The following is a 15,945-nucleotide window of genomic DNA, read 5'->3' on the forward strand; positions in this document are numbered from 1 at the left end:
TATTTGTCTCTCTTTTAGGCCTGAATCCTTCAATAAGCTCCATGAAGGCACAGAGCTCCACCAATATACAGCTCATTACAGGATCAGAGCATTAAAATATGACCTCTCCAAGACAGCTCTCTTGATATTACTAGTGTCTTGTACAGATGCAAACATACTATGAAAACTTAAATAAATAATAATTAATCTTTCTCTAAGAGAAAATAATTACAATGGTTGCATAATTCAAATACTTCTAAAAACCCCCATAAAAACAAAGTTTGCATTTCTACTGGTTTGAGGTTGTAATATTTTTTTTAAACATTTCTGGAAATTATTTTGCCACTTCAAGTTTAATGGTCATGACTATTATAATGCATTTTTTTTTAAAATCACTATCTTATGGGTAAATCAAACCTTTTGCCGCCAACCAGAAAAATTAAGACTTTGGAACCACATTTCCCGGCTTCACAATGACAGCAATTGTGCACAATTATTTTAAAAGATCATTTGTTTTCAGTTAGTAAAATTCCAATTACTTACCTATTTTTTTCCATGTAGAAGGAACAGATTTCTCAAGCTATGAAGTGATCTAGATGAACTCCTTGTATTGCATACCAAACAGGAAAAATTTACATCTCCACAGCCCTCACTAGTCAACTCTTTATATTACACACTTATGCTAACAACTTCACCTTCTACATCATGTACGACTAACATGTTAACCCTCCCCGCAAAATTAAATTGTTTGAGTTACACTTTATGTATGTAGAACTCCTAATCTGCATAGACCACATTCTTAACTGAGCTCTGCACTTCTTTTCTCAGGGTCACAATCCTTAGATGGTGTTCGCCCAAAGCAAAACTAACACCCCTACACTTAAGTTAGGTCAGCACAGCTATGTCAATAAGGGTATTAAAAAAAAAACCACACACATCCCTGAATGCAATAGCTATTCTGACCTAAATCCCAGTGTAGAGACAGCTATACTGATGAAAGAATGCTTCTCTCAAGGAAAGTTACTTCCTGTAATTGATGGTTCTTTGAGAGGCATGGTCCCCATCTGGATTCCGTATGTGGGTGCACATGCTTGCCATGCGCCGGAACTCTTTGAAGTAATCTCTGTTGACCCGAATGAGCATCATGCATCGGCCATATGGTGCATCTGAGGTCTTATGAGACCATGCAGGTTGACAGCCTCTCATCTACCTCTTACCAAAAGGCACAGAGCCTGAAGCAGATGGGATGGGTGGTGGGACTGGAATTCAGATAGAGATTCCATACCTCTCAAAGAACCAACCGTTACAGTAAGCAATCTTTCTTTCTTCTTCAAGTGCTGGTCCTTATGAGGATTCCATACATTGGTAGTGTAGTGAGCAGTATTCAGTTTGGAGGTGGGAGCAAGAGCTAAGTAGAAGTAAGAGTTTGTAGGACTGAACAGTTAACTGCCGCATTTGCTGCTACCAAATGGGCTATGGCAGAATGAGCAGTGAACTTGTGAATGGAGGACCACATTGCTGCTTTACAGATGTCCTGCCATAGGACACCTACGAGAAGGGCTGACGTGCTGGCTTGCACTCTTGTGGAGTGGGAAGTGATGCTAAGTGGTGGAGAAAATCAGGAAAGGGAGTAACACTCTGTTATGGAGCAGGAGATCCATTTAGGAGGCATTGGGAAGAGAAGGTGCGGCCTCAGCAGTGTTCCGCTATACTGAGAAAGGGTGTCTGGGTGAGGTTCAGAAAGTGTGGGTGCATTGGAGATAAAAGACCAGTGCATGATGGATGTCGAGGGAATGTAATGTGCACTCCCTGGTGGAGATGTGCAGTTTAGGATAAAAGGTTGAGAGATAGATGACTTGACTGAAGTGGAATGGTGAGGCCACCTTGGGGAGAAACTTGGGATGGCGTCATAGGGAGACTTTGTCCCCGTGGAACACAGTAAATGGTTTCCAGTTCGCTGACTTGTCGAGCAGAGGTGATGGTCTTTAAAAAGATAATCCTCATGGATAGGTGGGTAAGGGAGCAAGTGGCCAGGGCTCAAAGGAGGGATCTAGCGAGCCCCCTAGGTTGAGGTCCCAAGAGGGAGTAGGTTTCCTAACCAAAGAAAAGGTGTTGAGGAAACCTCAGAGGAAACCAATAGTGGTTGGGGTGGCTGAAGGCAAAGAAGCTGTTTATTTGTGGGAGGGAGGCACTGAGCACCACCCGATAAATTCAAATGGAGGAGTGGGCAAGGCCTGAAAGGCAAAGGAAAAGCAGATAGCCAAGGATGGTCGGTTTGAACACAGTGTCTATGGAGTGACAATGGCTGGATGCCCACTCCATGAAACATCTCCATTTGGCTTGAAAACATTCCCTGGTGGCCAGGCATCAACTATGAGGCTGTCTCACACAGGCAGGAGCATGCACTATCTATCCACAAGCCCCATGCAAATACCAGGCTGTGAGATGAAGAGGGTCCAGGTCAGGGTGACAGATCCAGCCTCATTGTTGTGTGAGGAGATTCAGGAGAGGGGGGAGATGGATTGGAAGGCATGTTGAATGGTGAAGAATACCTGTGAACCAATATTGGCACAACTAAAAGGGGGCTATGAGGATGATGACTGCTCAGTCATGTTTCACTTTGCAGAGTGAGGAATGGTATGGGCGAGAAGGCATAGTGTAGTTCCAGAGTCCAGGAGAAGAAGTAGTACACATCCCCTTGAGAGTCTTGCCTGAGGGCATCTCTGGAGCAGGAGAGAGGAAGCTTATGGTTGGTAGCTGTTGTGAACATGTCTCAGCATGGCGTACCCCATTAATGGAAGATGGAACAAAGAGTGGGGTCATGAAGCTCCCACTTGTGGTTGCGATGAAAGGAGCAGCTGAAAATGTCCACCGCGTTGTTGTCTGTACCTGGTACATGGGTTGCATGAAGTGTGACGTTGTGCCATAGGCGTCAGTTCCACAGACAGACTGCATCCTGAAGGAGAGTTGGAGATCTGGCTCCATGCCTTGCTTGTTTATGTATAGAACCGCAATCATGTTGTCAGAGAGAAGTTGAATGTCTGGAGTGGATGAGAGGAAGAAGGGCTTGACAGGCATGCTAGAACACTTGTAACTCTAGGATGCTGATGTGCATCTTTGCTTCTCTACGGGACCAGAGGCCTTGGGCTATGTGGCCCTCCCTGTATGTGGGCAACCCAGAGATGCCGGTGATGAGGATGGTGTGTAGCATAGGCAGGTTGGAGGGGGCACCCGCCATGACCTTGTATGAGTTGCACCACCATAAAAGGGAATTTACTACTGAGGGCGGGAGGAGGACCCATTTGTTGAGGTGGTCCTTTTGTGGGTCGTACACCGAGCAAACCCACTGTTGAAAGCATCTCAGGTGAAGGCGGGCATGTGGGGTGATGTAGGTGCACGCCGCCAGGTATCCCAGAAGTGAAAGGAAGTGACAGAGCTGTGTATGGGGACAATGTTGTAGCCTTATAATGAGGGAGGTGAGTGCAACAAAGCAGTCCTTTGGAAGGAAGGCCCGCCCCGCAAGAGAATCCAAATGTGCTCCAATAAAGATGAGTTCTCTGATAGGTACGAGGGTAGATTTTTCCTCGTTGATACAGATGCCCAGACTAGTGAGGAGGCCCCTTGGTGTTTAGATGGTAATGAGGAGGCATTGGCAGGATGACGCTACTAGGAGCCAGTCATTCAAGTATGGAATGGCCCAGGCACTGCATATTGTCGCTGCACCAATTCTGCCATGACCAGCCCTTGCCCCCCCACCCATTCGGTGCTAACAGTCAACCCACGACCTGACCTTATTAGGGTATGCCTATGCGATCGGCTGTGCCTTCGGCTCCCACGTCATATATGGGAAACGAAACTTAACTGACCATTATATGGGAAACGAAATCTAACATCAACCAGGAAACGAAACCTATTGCAAGTATCCCCCGGCCAATCTGGTGCTGGCACAAGGCCCATAAAAGGAATCTTATCCAAGCCCCTGGTTGAGAGCCTTCCCGAACTACCAGCCTGATCACCTGGTCTGGACTCTCCCGCTTCCATGTCCCTCCCCCCCCCCGAGCGCGAATCGTCTGTTAGCCGGCTGAGTTCGAGTTTTTATGTTTATTATGCTGTGTCCTTCTCGCCTAGATGGTAAGGAGTTAACTGTCAGTCTGTGTTGCAGCTTTACATTCCTTCCTCCATATTAGTCTGTGTTCTGTAGCTAGCTGACTGTTTATATTTCTCCCTATCAGTCTGTAACTTGCAGTTAACTGTTTGTTGTCTTTTTAAAATTAGTTTGTACCTGGCAGTTAACTGTCTGTTTAAAATCATTCTGTGTCTTGCAGTTAACTGTCAGTTCAAATTCAGTTTATATTGTATAGTAATTGTCTGTTTCATATTCTATTGTATTAGTCTAGAAATGGTTAAAAAAACTATATTATTCCTGTTGTTTCATAATACAATTCTTTAAGTCATTAATTGACTCATTATTGACTCTCGGGGATCATTAACCTGTCGGAACACATATAGGCCACAACTACTGCAAGACATGGGAAGACATGGGAAGCAGTGGTGATCCCAAGAGGGAAGTCACAGAATTGTTAATGGCAGTGTCCCACAGTGAAGTGAAAGAATTTGCGGTGGGCGGGATGGATGTCCACATGGAAGTACGCATCCTTCATATGGAGAACCGCGAACCAGGCTCCAAGGGGGAGAGAGGAAATAATTTGGGGGAGAGTGACCATTCGGAAACGGAACTTGTGGATAAACTGGTTCAATGCCTGAAGATCCAGAATAGAGCGAAGGCTTCCTCCTTTTTTTGGTATAAGGAAATAGGGGAAGTAGAAGCCAAGGCAATGATAGTGGCATGGGATCCTATTCCATGGCACCTTTTTGGAAGAGGGTGCATGCCTTTCTGGATAAGGTCTTGTTGTGATGGGTCTGCATGACTCCCCTGGGAGGATGATGAGGGGGAAAGGTGGGGAACTCAATGAGGTATCCCTGGTGTATGATTTCTAATATCATCAATCGGTGATAATCTTGCTCCAATCGTGTGCAAACAGAACAAGACAGCCACTGAACACAACTGGGGAAGCCGAAGGAGGGATGTGGAGAGGTTCGCAGTTCTCAAGTAAGAGTCAAAAGGGTTGTTTGGAGGGGCGTTTTGGAAAGGTGGAATAAGTAGAGGTGGAGGCAGTGGAAAATCTGGGTCATTGGGAACATTGGCAGTGGCAAGGCTGTTCTTGCTGGCATGAGGGGTGTGGTTGGCAGGTGGGCCAGGTGGGGTATCAGGGTCGGAAAGAAGCCCGGTTTTGATGGCAGGTAGTAGCGGGAGTGTAGAGGCCCAAGACCGAAGCATGGCCCAAGAATCTTTTAGCGAGTGCAGACTCTCATCAGCCTTGTGACTGAAAAGTTTTTGATTGTCGAAAGGGAGGCCCTTGACTGTGATTTGGGCCACCTTAGGAAACCCCAACATCTGGAGCCAAGAGTCCTGCAAAGAACCACCCCAGATGCCTGGCAGCATGATGCCGTATCCACTGAATCTACAGCTACTTGGAGGGAGACTTTGGCCACCAATTTACCTTCCTCAACGAGTGTCTTGAATTCTACTTGTTTAGCATCTAGAAGTGAGGCTTGGAACTCCACTAGTTTAGAGTACAATCTGAAGTTGTACTTTGCCAATATGGTTTGATAGCTGGCAATGTGGAATTGAAGACTTTTCAGCCAATTAAGTCAAGTTTCTTGGTAGCTTAATCCAGAGGAATGGTCCTACAATATTGTTGCCTGGCACATTGCATTGCCGCTTGCACTACAAAAGAATTGGGTGGAGAGTGTGTAAAAAGGAAACTAGTGCCCTTGGCTGGAATAAAATAGCACCTCGCCACTCATTTAGGTGTCAAGGTGCATGACGTTGGGGTGTACCAGACCGCCTGACCTGGTTGGAGGAGTGCATTGTGGATAGGGAGGGCCATGTGTGAGGTGCCCACCTGTTGCAGGATGTCCAGGAATTCATCCTGGAGGTCTTGTACATCCTTGGTGGGAACTCCTGGCTGGTGACAGTGGTATTGTCAGTGCCACTTCTAGTGTGCATGCGGACTCATTGCCTCCTCCATGAGGTGCTTGCATAATCTAAGTTCTCTGGCCTTGCAGGTTCGCAATGGGAAGGATTGGCAAATGAAGCAATGATGTGGCTCTCACCGAGGCAATAAAGGCAGCACTGGTATTCATCACTCACTGAGAAGGATTTCAGGCATGACATACAGTTCTTAAACTTGGCTTGCCGGGGCATAGTCCACCGAGACAGGTAGGACATCTTGGACAGGTAGGATAACAGTGAGACTAACTATACTAAGAATGCTAATTATAACTACAGTTAAGAGAAACTTTATACAAGAATAAAAACTCTTTTTTTCTTCTATGCAGATCGAAAAACAAAGAGAAAAGGTGTTCCAACGCTTGCCATGCAGCGGTAAGAGGTAACTGTGGGGGTGTTGACCCGTATGGTCTCATAAGACCTTAGATGCACAAGATGGCTGACGCACAACGCACACGTGGGTCAATGGAGACTTCTCTAAACAGTTCCAGCTCTGGCACATGGTGCACATGTGCACCCATGTATGGAATCCACATGGGGACTGGCACTCGAAGAAGAAGCATAGGTATTGTTGCACGTGGTGGTGGTGTTCCAAAACCAATGGGAAAATATCTTCTGTCGGTATAGGCTGCATATAAACTAGTGAATTATGTCGGCATCCCTATGGCAACCTAGCTATGCCAGTAGAGCCTCCACAGCATAGATGTACCATTATACTTCAACCAGAAGATGACTGTGTTCCGCTGACAACATAAAACCAACATGCAGTTTTTATTTTTGTAACTGTTATATTCATTGTACATCTCTTAGAAAAGCCTTTTTCAGACTTCAAACTACTTATTATTTTGAGATTTTCCATATATAGAATTGCCACATTACCAAAATTTTGGCACATGCAAATTATGCTAAATATATGCAGATATCCACCTGAAGCACCGTGTTGACAAATGCACACAGCTGAATATATTCATATTGATCACCATCACAGCCACATTACTGCAGAGACCCTTAGTATTACAACACCCTCAGAAATGCTACTACAAAGACCAAATTCCTTTTATCTGCAAGCTAGGTAAATGTTTTCCATTACTGATTCCTTTCATTTCAGAATAAATCACACCTTTAGGATGCACCCTCAACTTTTAACTAGCAGCTTTTGGACTCTCTATTAATATAAAGAACTCAGCTACAACAATGCATCTATATTGCAATTTATTTTACCAATAGAATTCAGTAAAGCATCGTGCACAGTTGATCAACTTGTCAATTAACAGTGAGGAAAACATCCAAGTTCTCTTTATCAGTATAATGAATTTCATAAACAGATTTAATTCTAATTCTATTGCCATCATTTGTTGACAAATCTGTTTAATGTTTATAGTAATAAACTGCTTATACAATATGTTGTGTTATAAACATTATTATAAAGCTGGCAAAATTCAATTATGCAAGTTTGACATTTGCAAGAGAATCTGGAGTGCTTGTTAAACTATTCTACCAAGTCAATTATTTCAATATTATTATTACTGTTGAAGTGTTCACTTCATATGGCATAAGCAACATACTATACAATATGGCAGTCCACTATTTTTAAAAAGTATTTTATTTCAAAAATTAAAGATGGCAAATGGTCACATCATCATTCCGGCCTTGCACCTATGCATTTTGCAATCCCTATGCCTACTACAGCCTAATATTTACTAATAATTTTAGTAAATATTAATTTTATTTTAAAATATTAATAATTTTAATATTTACTAATAATAAAAGAGTAGAGAAACTGAATTATTAAATTTCGACCATTAATATCTTCAGCTCACATTCAAAATGTACGCTTCAGGTTTTACATTGTCAAAGAGTAAACAATTCAAAGAACCTAAGTCTCAGAAAATGAACTATGTAAAAATTTTGTTCTATTTCTGTATTTGCAGACATACTGTATTAGCAAGTATGGGTTACTATGCAAGAAAGCGACTCAGATTCTCCTTTTTCTCTTATGTTTCTTTCAACTTTTTATATTTTATCAAAAACTAGAAGATAAGGCTCAAACATGCAGCTACCACTGACATTAACAGAATTCATAGGTGTTAAGCACTTCTCCAAAATTGGATAATTTGGTTCATATGGCAAAATCCTGAATTCATGCAAGGCAGTGACAAAACACCTATTGACTTTAATGGGGCAATGAATTCATTCCTACACTCTTCAGCTACATATGTGTAATACAAAGTTAAATATATAAATAAAAAGTGACACATACTTACATAATATGATGGGTGTTACAGAAAACCTTTAGAGGAACAGACAAATTCTGTCACATATACCATTTCTGAAGCTAATTAAAAATGTTACTAAACTGTCAACTTCTATTTTCAGTTCAGCTCCATGATTATGTAAATTGAACTAATAATTAAGTCTTAGACTCCTTATTGTTGCAAAGTTCAGGTCCAATTAAGCTGCTTCCAGTTACAGAAAATCTTTCCCTTTAACAAAATGTTGATATGCAGTACCATGCAACAATGAATAGATAAAACCTTATTATTAATGAGGCAGTTGACAACACAGAGCTAATATGCACCAGAATCTCCAGTCTGACTACTCTGCAATACAATGCTGACAGCGTGGACTGATTTAAATCCAAACAATTTAAATCACTGATTTTAATCATTTTTAAACCAACAAGCAGGAAACCTTGATTTAAATAGTTTTTAATTGGGTCTTACATTTGTACTGCGCATAAGCAATCCCAAGCAGAAGTATCAATGAGTATGTAGTGCTTAAAACTTCAGGGGACCAAGGGGTGTGGGTTTCACTTAAGTTTCACATTCCCCAGTGAATATACTGACAATCGTACCTCTGTATATAAGTGGATATAAGTGGATAAGTGGATGTGTGTTATATCTGTAGCTGCTGCCACTGTGGCCTTGAAGATTTTGCCCTTCACACCCACACAATGCCTAGCAGTCCCAGCAGGAAAAGGAGAGGGAGATGCATCAGGACATAATGGGGCTTCTCAGGAAGCAAACCCAGATGCTGGACTCTTGTGGGCCTACAGGTTCAACAATCCTGGGCATGCCTCCCTCTGCAACCAACTGAAAACTCCATATCTGGACTTCTCTACACCCCCACCCTTCAACATTCCATGTGGCATCAGGTGTCACTGCACTACCCTTACCACTCCACCCACAGGGACATTAAAGACAATCACAGCTTCACATACACTAACTGTGCTTTTCACTGGTCAGTGTATGTGTAGCTAAAATGGATATCAATGTATTTTCCCCTTCATCCCTTCTATTAATTTATTAAGTTTTAAATGTTTTTGTTCTAAAATTGCACTTTTTTGGCACTGAATATTTTTTACAAAATAAAATTCTGTAATTTGGAATATAATTCATCTTTATTAGCTCCCAAAATATTCTGCCAAGTGCTTAGCAGTTCTGAAAGCAACCAACTACCTATTACTGCACAGTGTGTCACAACTCATGAGATCACTCACAAACAAAATTAATAGCTGCACTGACAGTGTTATATTCATACATGTTTATCAAGCAGCACACAACTCCTAGCAGGACACAAAATTGCAGGGGCAGGTAGAGCACAGTACAACAAAAAACACAGTGGCTCACTGTTGTTGTCAGTTCTTGGCTGCATGTGTGTTTTCCCTGCACATTCTGGCCAGCTAGCTTGTACAGCAGGCTGCATTCGAACTGCCCAATAAGACCACAGACTCCAGTCAATAGTGAAGGCGCTCTGCCGGGTTTATCGCTGACAGAAAACAGTGTTAGTGCCCTATATATGCTACAAGTGCACTTAATACATGTATGTCCATGACAATGGAGTAGGATAGTGAATGGCAAGACTTCCCGTTCCCCCCATCACAGACAAAGACACTCCCTTTGAGACCCCTCTCTATACATCAATACAAAAAAGTTATGTATTATCCCCTTGACGTGGCTAGTTACCACCCTTTACCTTGTACATGTTTAATCAATCAAAACATCCCTATCCATCATGATGCCATCCTGACTTTATCTTTAGGAGGGGTCAGTGTGTCCCTGTTATCTTCAGTGAGTGTGTTTATACCATACTTGGTATCAGGGTGTGTTGGTATTACCCTCCTGGAACATGATTACATGAATGTCCTGTGCCTAGCACTTCTTAGCAATGTCTGAGTTTTTGAAATACCAGCCCTGTTCTTGCCAAGTTCATTTATTGGACAGCAAACCTGCAAACAGGCATCTGCTTTGTCTCGGGGCATGGGCTGACTTTCATTTTGGCCTTAGGCCTTACACCAGGCCCCTTAGACCAGGTCTCATGTCTCAGGCTCTCTTTCTACCACAACTGTTAAAGCAGTCTTTCAAAGCCTCCCTGAGCTATATATTTCTGCACTAAGCTCTTTTAATAGCCCTTGTGTCAGGCTATTCAAACTCAGCAGACAGTTGTTCTACCTCCACCCTCCATCCTGACAGAAACTTTTCTCCCTTTCCTTCACACATATTATGCAGGACCAGAGCAGAAAGCTATAACCATTGGGATATTTTCCTCACTGAGGTCCAATCTTGAGTAAACAATCCTAGCATCCTTTCTATATATCTAAAGCACATTAAACTGTCACTCTGCATCTTCTGAGGCAGTTGTGAATCTGTCCTTGGTGCTGTCAAGGTAGCTAACATATGGCTTCATGAGCCAGGGGAGCAACAGTAGGCTGGGTCCCCAGGATCGCTCCTGGCATTTCAATATTGCCAACAGTAATCCGCCATTTGAGTAAATCCCTGCTTGTAGCTTTCTGAACAATCCTGTATTCTTAAAGATGTAAGCGTCATGCAGCACGTTCCCTGACCAGCCCACATTAATGTTTAGTGATGCATCCCTGGTGATCCAGCAATGTTTATATAACCACAAAAAGTAGCTTTTTCTGTTGCTGTACTCTGTGGCAAGGTGGACCGGTACCAAAATAGGAATGTGCGTGCCATCTATCATTCCACCGTAGTTCGGGAACTTCATTACTGCAGATTCATCTAATATGTCCTGCACATTGCCAAGAGATGAAGGAAGTGATTAATGGCCCTGCAACCTTGCATGACAATAGCACTTGCAGTGGATTTTCCAATTCCAAATTGATTTCCTACTGACCAGTAGCAATTTGGCATTTCAAGTTTCCACAGGGAGATTGTCACTCACTTCCCCACTTTCAAAACAGCTCTTATTTTGTTGTCCCTGAGCTAGGAGACTAGGCCAAGCTCAGCACACGGATCTGGGAATATGATCTTTGCATCTGAGAGTTCTGCAGCCACTGATCATCATCTTAAGTCTACATTATTATCACTCTATATCTGATCTATCAGTCTTCATCTTCAAAGGAAACCTGCAAAACATTTTCAAAAGAGGAGCCTGGGAGCATCAATTCATAACTTTGACAGATACTAAAAATCATGGACTGAAGAGAGACACTGGATTTATGACTTATTACAACAAATCTAAAACTCACTAGCAATCCCTGGCAGCTACCAATCCACCCCTTCCTTTCCTTCGTATGACTGGCAAGGTGTTTATGGGCCACTTCACCTTAAACGATCCTTTGAAATATGTGTTAACTACTTAGGCTAAACAATCTGTTCCACACTGTATTTAGCTGTGACACTCTGAGTATGTTTCCCAGACCTGGAAAAGAGCTCTGTGTAAGCACAAAAGCTAATCTTGCTCACCAACTGAAGTTGTTTCAGTAAAAGATTACTCCACCCACTTTGTCTCTCTAATATCCTCGAGATCCCTTCTTTTTATATCATAACATTTACAAAAAACTGCTTTATTTTTGAATTATTTGTGTGAGAATAAATTTAAATATACATCTTGTGTATCCTTTTTTCTTAGCCCTTGCATATTCCATAGTGTCAGTGCACTCTAGCTCAAAATTATAAACATGTCTTGGGTCCCAAAAAAGAAATTATTGGCAGCTGTAGTTAAGAATAAATAATATCTAGAATAAACTGAAGAAGCTATGCTTTTCCATATTAGGTATAGTAATGGAGAGCCAGCAACTGATGATTCAGGTGTCATGATAAGGTCAATCTGAAAAAATATTAGGGGGACGTCAACAAAATAAATTAACAAGGTATTAATGCAATACTACTGCCAAGGAACATAATGTAATCACACTGTTGGTGTGGACTGACAAGAGTTCTTTGAAAAGCAGATATAGCTCTTAAGGTGTAATTTTAAACTGTTTTAAATATATAAAGTCAAAGAAAAAAGGCAGCTTCTCATTTGGTGTTTTTTAACATTACTGCAAAAATGTACAGCTTTATCTAGTTGTTATGACAATTATTTTATAGATTCAAATATAATCAAAGTTTGTATAAAAAATATTTGGGAAAAAATATATTAATTAATTTTTTAAATATGCATTAAAGCGCAGTGGCAGTTTAAGGGATATAATTTCAAAAAGACTTACTGGAGTTACACACAACTGGACATTCTGCTGCACTTTCATTCATATTTCCAATACGGAGTCAAGATTAAAATCCTTTAAAAAATGGCTCCGTTTCTATGCCCTTTTTTAGTATGGAAATTTTCCATATGATGGGTTCACCCACATATATTTCGATTATGTAGATGCATTTTTCACGTATTAAAAGCTGCTAGGATCATCAAACTCTGTTCAGAAAGGAATGCACTTCCATAAAGTTATTTTGTGCTTTTCACAAGTGACAAGTGTGGAGAAGAAAATAAGATTTCTTAATAATAGGTCTTTTTTCTGATCCCACTGACAAGGATTTTTTTAAAAGCAAAGGCCAATATTTTAAAAATGGAAGCTGAAAGCCATACTCCTAAATCTTTATACAGACTCATACATAAGAGATATTTTTGAAAGCACTGGTGTGAATCTAGAAGTTCCTTCTGACATCAGTGAGATTTGATGAGTACTCAATGCTTTTGAAAATCAGGATGGCAAATTAAGATCCTAAATATGTCCCAAGAAACTTAATTTTAGGCTGATTTTTGTTAGTATTAGTTTATGTATGTTATTGACTCAAGGCAGCTAGACATATTCAAGGGAATATGAATCCCAACACCTGAAGAGGGTCCTTTATAACTAACATTCTTTTGAGAAAAGATTCCTCCTTCTCATGCTCTATTTTTTTTTCCACACTGCTTCACACTTTTGAGAGAAACCTCCTGCTTCCCAAGTGCCTAAATTCCTCCATCTCCACTGTTAAGTTTCTCTTTATAATTGACTTGTTTCACCTAGCTTTCCATCAGTGGTTGGGAACAAAATTATAGTCAATCCTTATCTTGTAATTGTACTATATCCATCCAATACTTGGGAGCTCCTTGGCACAGCATCTATTTAACTAAGTCTTTTGTAAAGAGTTATGCACATCTGATACAATACAATAATTTATCTCTTTGACAATTCATATTTTCTCCTGGGAAAATGCCGGTACATGACCCAAGGAGGTACAGTGTTTTAAATACATTTGATTCTCAAGTTGAGTTCAGCTTCACTGGGCTTCCAAGACAACAGAGATTTAAAAAAAAATACTTTGTACTTATACACAAAGCACTTTACATCCAAACAACCTTAACTGAATTAGAACAGTTAGCCTTATAAAAATTGGTGTCAGGAGGTGAACTCTGTGGAAGTTACTGAACAGCCTCCATCGTCAACATTCTGCTGTTAAATATAAAATAAAAAGATGCAAGAGCACTGCAATTTAATTGACATCAGTTTCACTAAGCCAAAAAAAAAAAACAAAACCCAAAATGAACAGCATGTAAAGGATACGTGGGGAGTGAGTTTGTTGTCTCCTTACCTATAAGTATCTCACACAAGAAACCAGAAAACAAACCAACCCTTAAATGAATGTTTAGTCAATCCCCAAGACTTTTTTTTTTCTTACTGTTCCTGCCAAACATAACAAAAAGTCTTCCCAATATTTTTATATAAAAATATTTACTACATATTCATGAATGTAACAGACAGTAGTTGTTATTAAGACAAAAATAATTGAAATGTCTCACATTTGCACATAGGTTCTGAATTTACAGGATCTTACTGGCTTCCCAGTGTGCATCAGCAATTAAAATAAGCAATGCCCTGCTATATTAAAAAGATATAAAAACCATAATGAAAATATTTATATATGTAATGTATATAAGACATCTTTATATAAAACAATGGCACTTTATTATCTGGTGTAATACACATCTAATTTTGATTGCTTCACTCCAAAAACAAGGGGTTACATGATTAAAGGGTTATATACTTGAAGCATTTCCTTCTGCCACTGGATTTCCATGCCACAGCTAGTCATCAGGATACTTTGTGGCTGGATTTGAAAAACTGGCTAATACCTTGAAAGCTATAATGTGTATATTTACAAGGGATATGGTGGAAGCCAGATTATCGGCATTTTTTTAAAAACAGACTAGAAAATGCACTTCAGGAATGAGTTGATATAGAGGTGTAGATAACCTTTTCCATCTCTAATTATCTGTGATTTCTATGTTTCTTTCTACTTAAGTCAAAAGGACAAAAACCACAGGCTGGAACACCTTGAGTTTGTAATGCCAGTACAATAACTTGTGTCCACACTTAAGAACTATAATATAATAAGTATAGGTAGTCTCCATTGGATGCAATGTTTAGGATTAGTTGTTAAGGAAGGCTACCAAAGCAGAAAGAGCTTTAGCAGAGCGTGTGCAGCCGGTCCCAAGTAGGGATTGTAGCTGTTTTTGATGATAGCAAAAATGGATGCATCCAGAGATCCATGTAGATGCCATATCTAAACAGAGGCTATTTCCTTTTGATCTTTCTGTGATGGAAAGGAATAATTTCACTGACTTTCTGAAATGCTTTGTTTTCTCAATATAAAAGGATAGTGCTCTTCGAATGTCCACGGTGTGGAATGCTGCTTCTTATTTATTCCCATGAGGTTACAAGAAGAATGATGTGAATGAATGGATTAATTTAGATGGTATGAGGTGGCAACCTTAGGTAAGAACTTGGGGTGTATCTTAAGGTAAATTTATCTTTGAAGAATGCTGTGTATGAGCAGTGAGCCATGACGGCACCTAGTTCCCCCACCCATCTGGTGGACATGATGACGATGAGCAAGACCATCAAGAGGTGGAGCAGTAAACACATCACTAGTGGTTTAAATGGGATTCCAGTAAGTCCCTGTAGGACTAGACTGAGGTTCCATAATGGAGTACAGGTTAGTATTTCACACATACATACATACACACATATATACACACATACATACATGTATCTATAGTTGGGAACCCCCATGGTTTGAATATATTCACCAATGTAGGGAGTCTTTTACTTTGTTTGGCATTGTGAGGTAGTTGTTTATGCTGCATCTGTGCAGTACATATACCATTCAGAGCCAGGCTTGTAGGCATTACATGTGCAGTCTGGTGTATCTGACAACAGAAGTCGTTGCAGAAATGTGGCCCAACAGTTGTAGACAAGTCCTGGCCAATGTCTGGGGATTGTCTAGTGTTGTGGAGATCAGATTGAGTGAAGTCGTGAATCGTTGTTGAGGCAGAGAGACTGTAGCCTTTGCGGAGTTGAGGTAGGTAAGGATGAACTCCTGTTTTTGTACAGGTGTAAGAATTGATTTTTGTGCATTTATTTGTAGACTTAGACTTGTGGAAAGAGTTACTGTGTTCCGAGTGGCTTTTATTGCCTTCTGTTGAGTCAATGCTTTGATTAAGAAATCATCCAGATGGGGGAATGCTACAATCCCTTTTCTGCGGAGGTGAGCCGCCACCACTGGTAGAACCTTGGAATATACCCATTGGGCAGCAGACAGTCCAAAACGCAGCACTTTGTATTGGAAGCGATGTGTTCCTAGGACAAACCTAAAGAACCTCCTGTG

General features: G+C 40.9%; 1 protein-coding gene across 9 annotated transcripts in view; it reads right to left on the reverse strand.

Annotated features, from left to right (window-relative positions):
* The window catches only part of FER (FER tyrosine kinase), a 316,011-nt gene that overhangs the window by 235,297 nt on the left and 64,769 nt on the right, over positions 1-15,945 (reverse strand). The window lies entirely within an intron of this gene.

The sequence above is a fragment of the Emydura macquarii genome, unplaced genomic scaffold, assembly GCF_026122565.2.
Source record: "Emydura macquarii macquarii isolate MOO-44397 ecotype Brisbane River unplaced genomic scaffold, CSIRO-AGI_Emac_v2 contig_2897, whole genome shotgun sequence".
Taxonomy (NCBI): domain Eukaryota; kingdom Metazoa; phylum Chordata; order Testudines; family Chelidae; genus Emydura; species Emydura macquarii.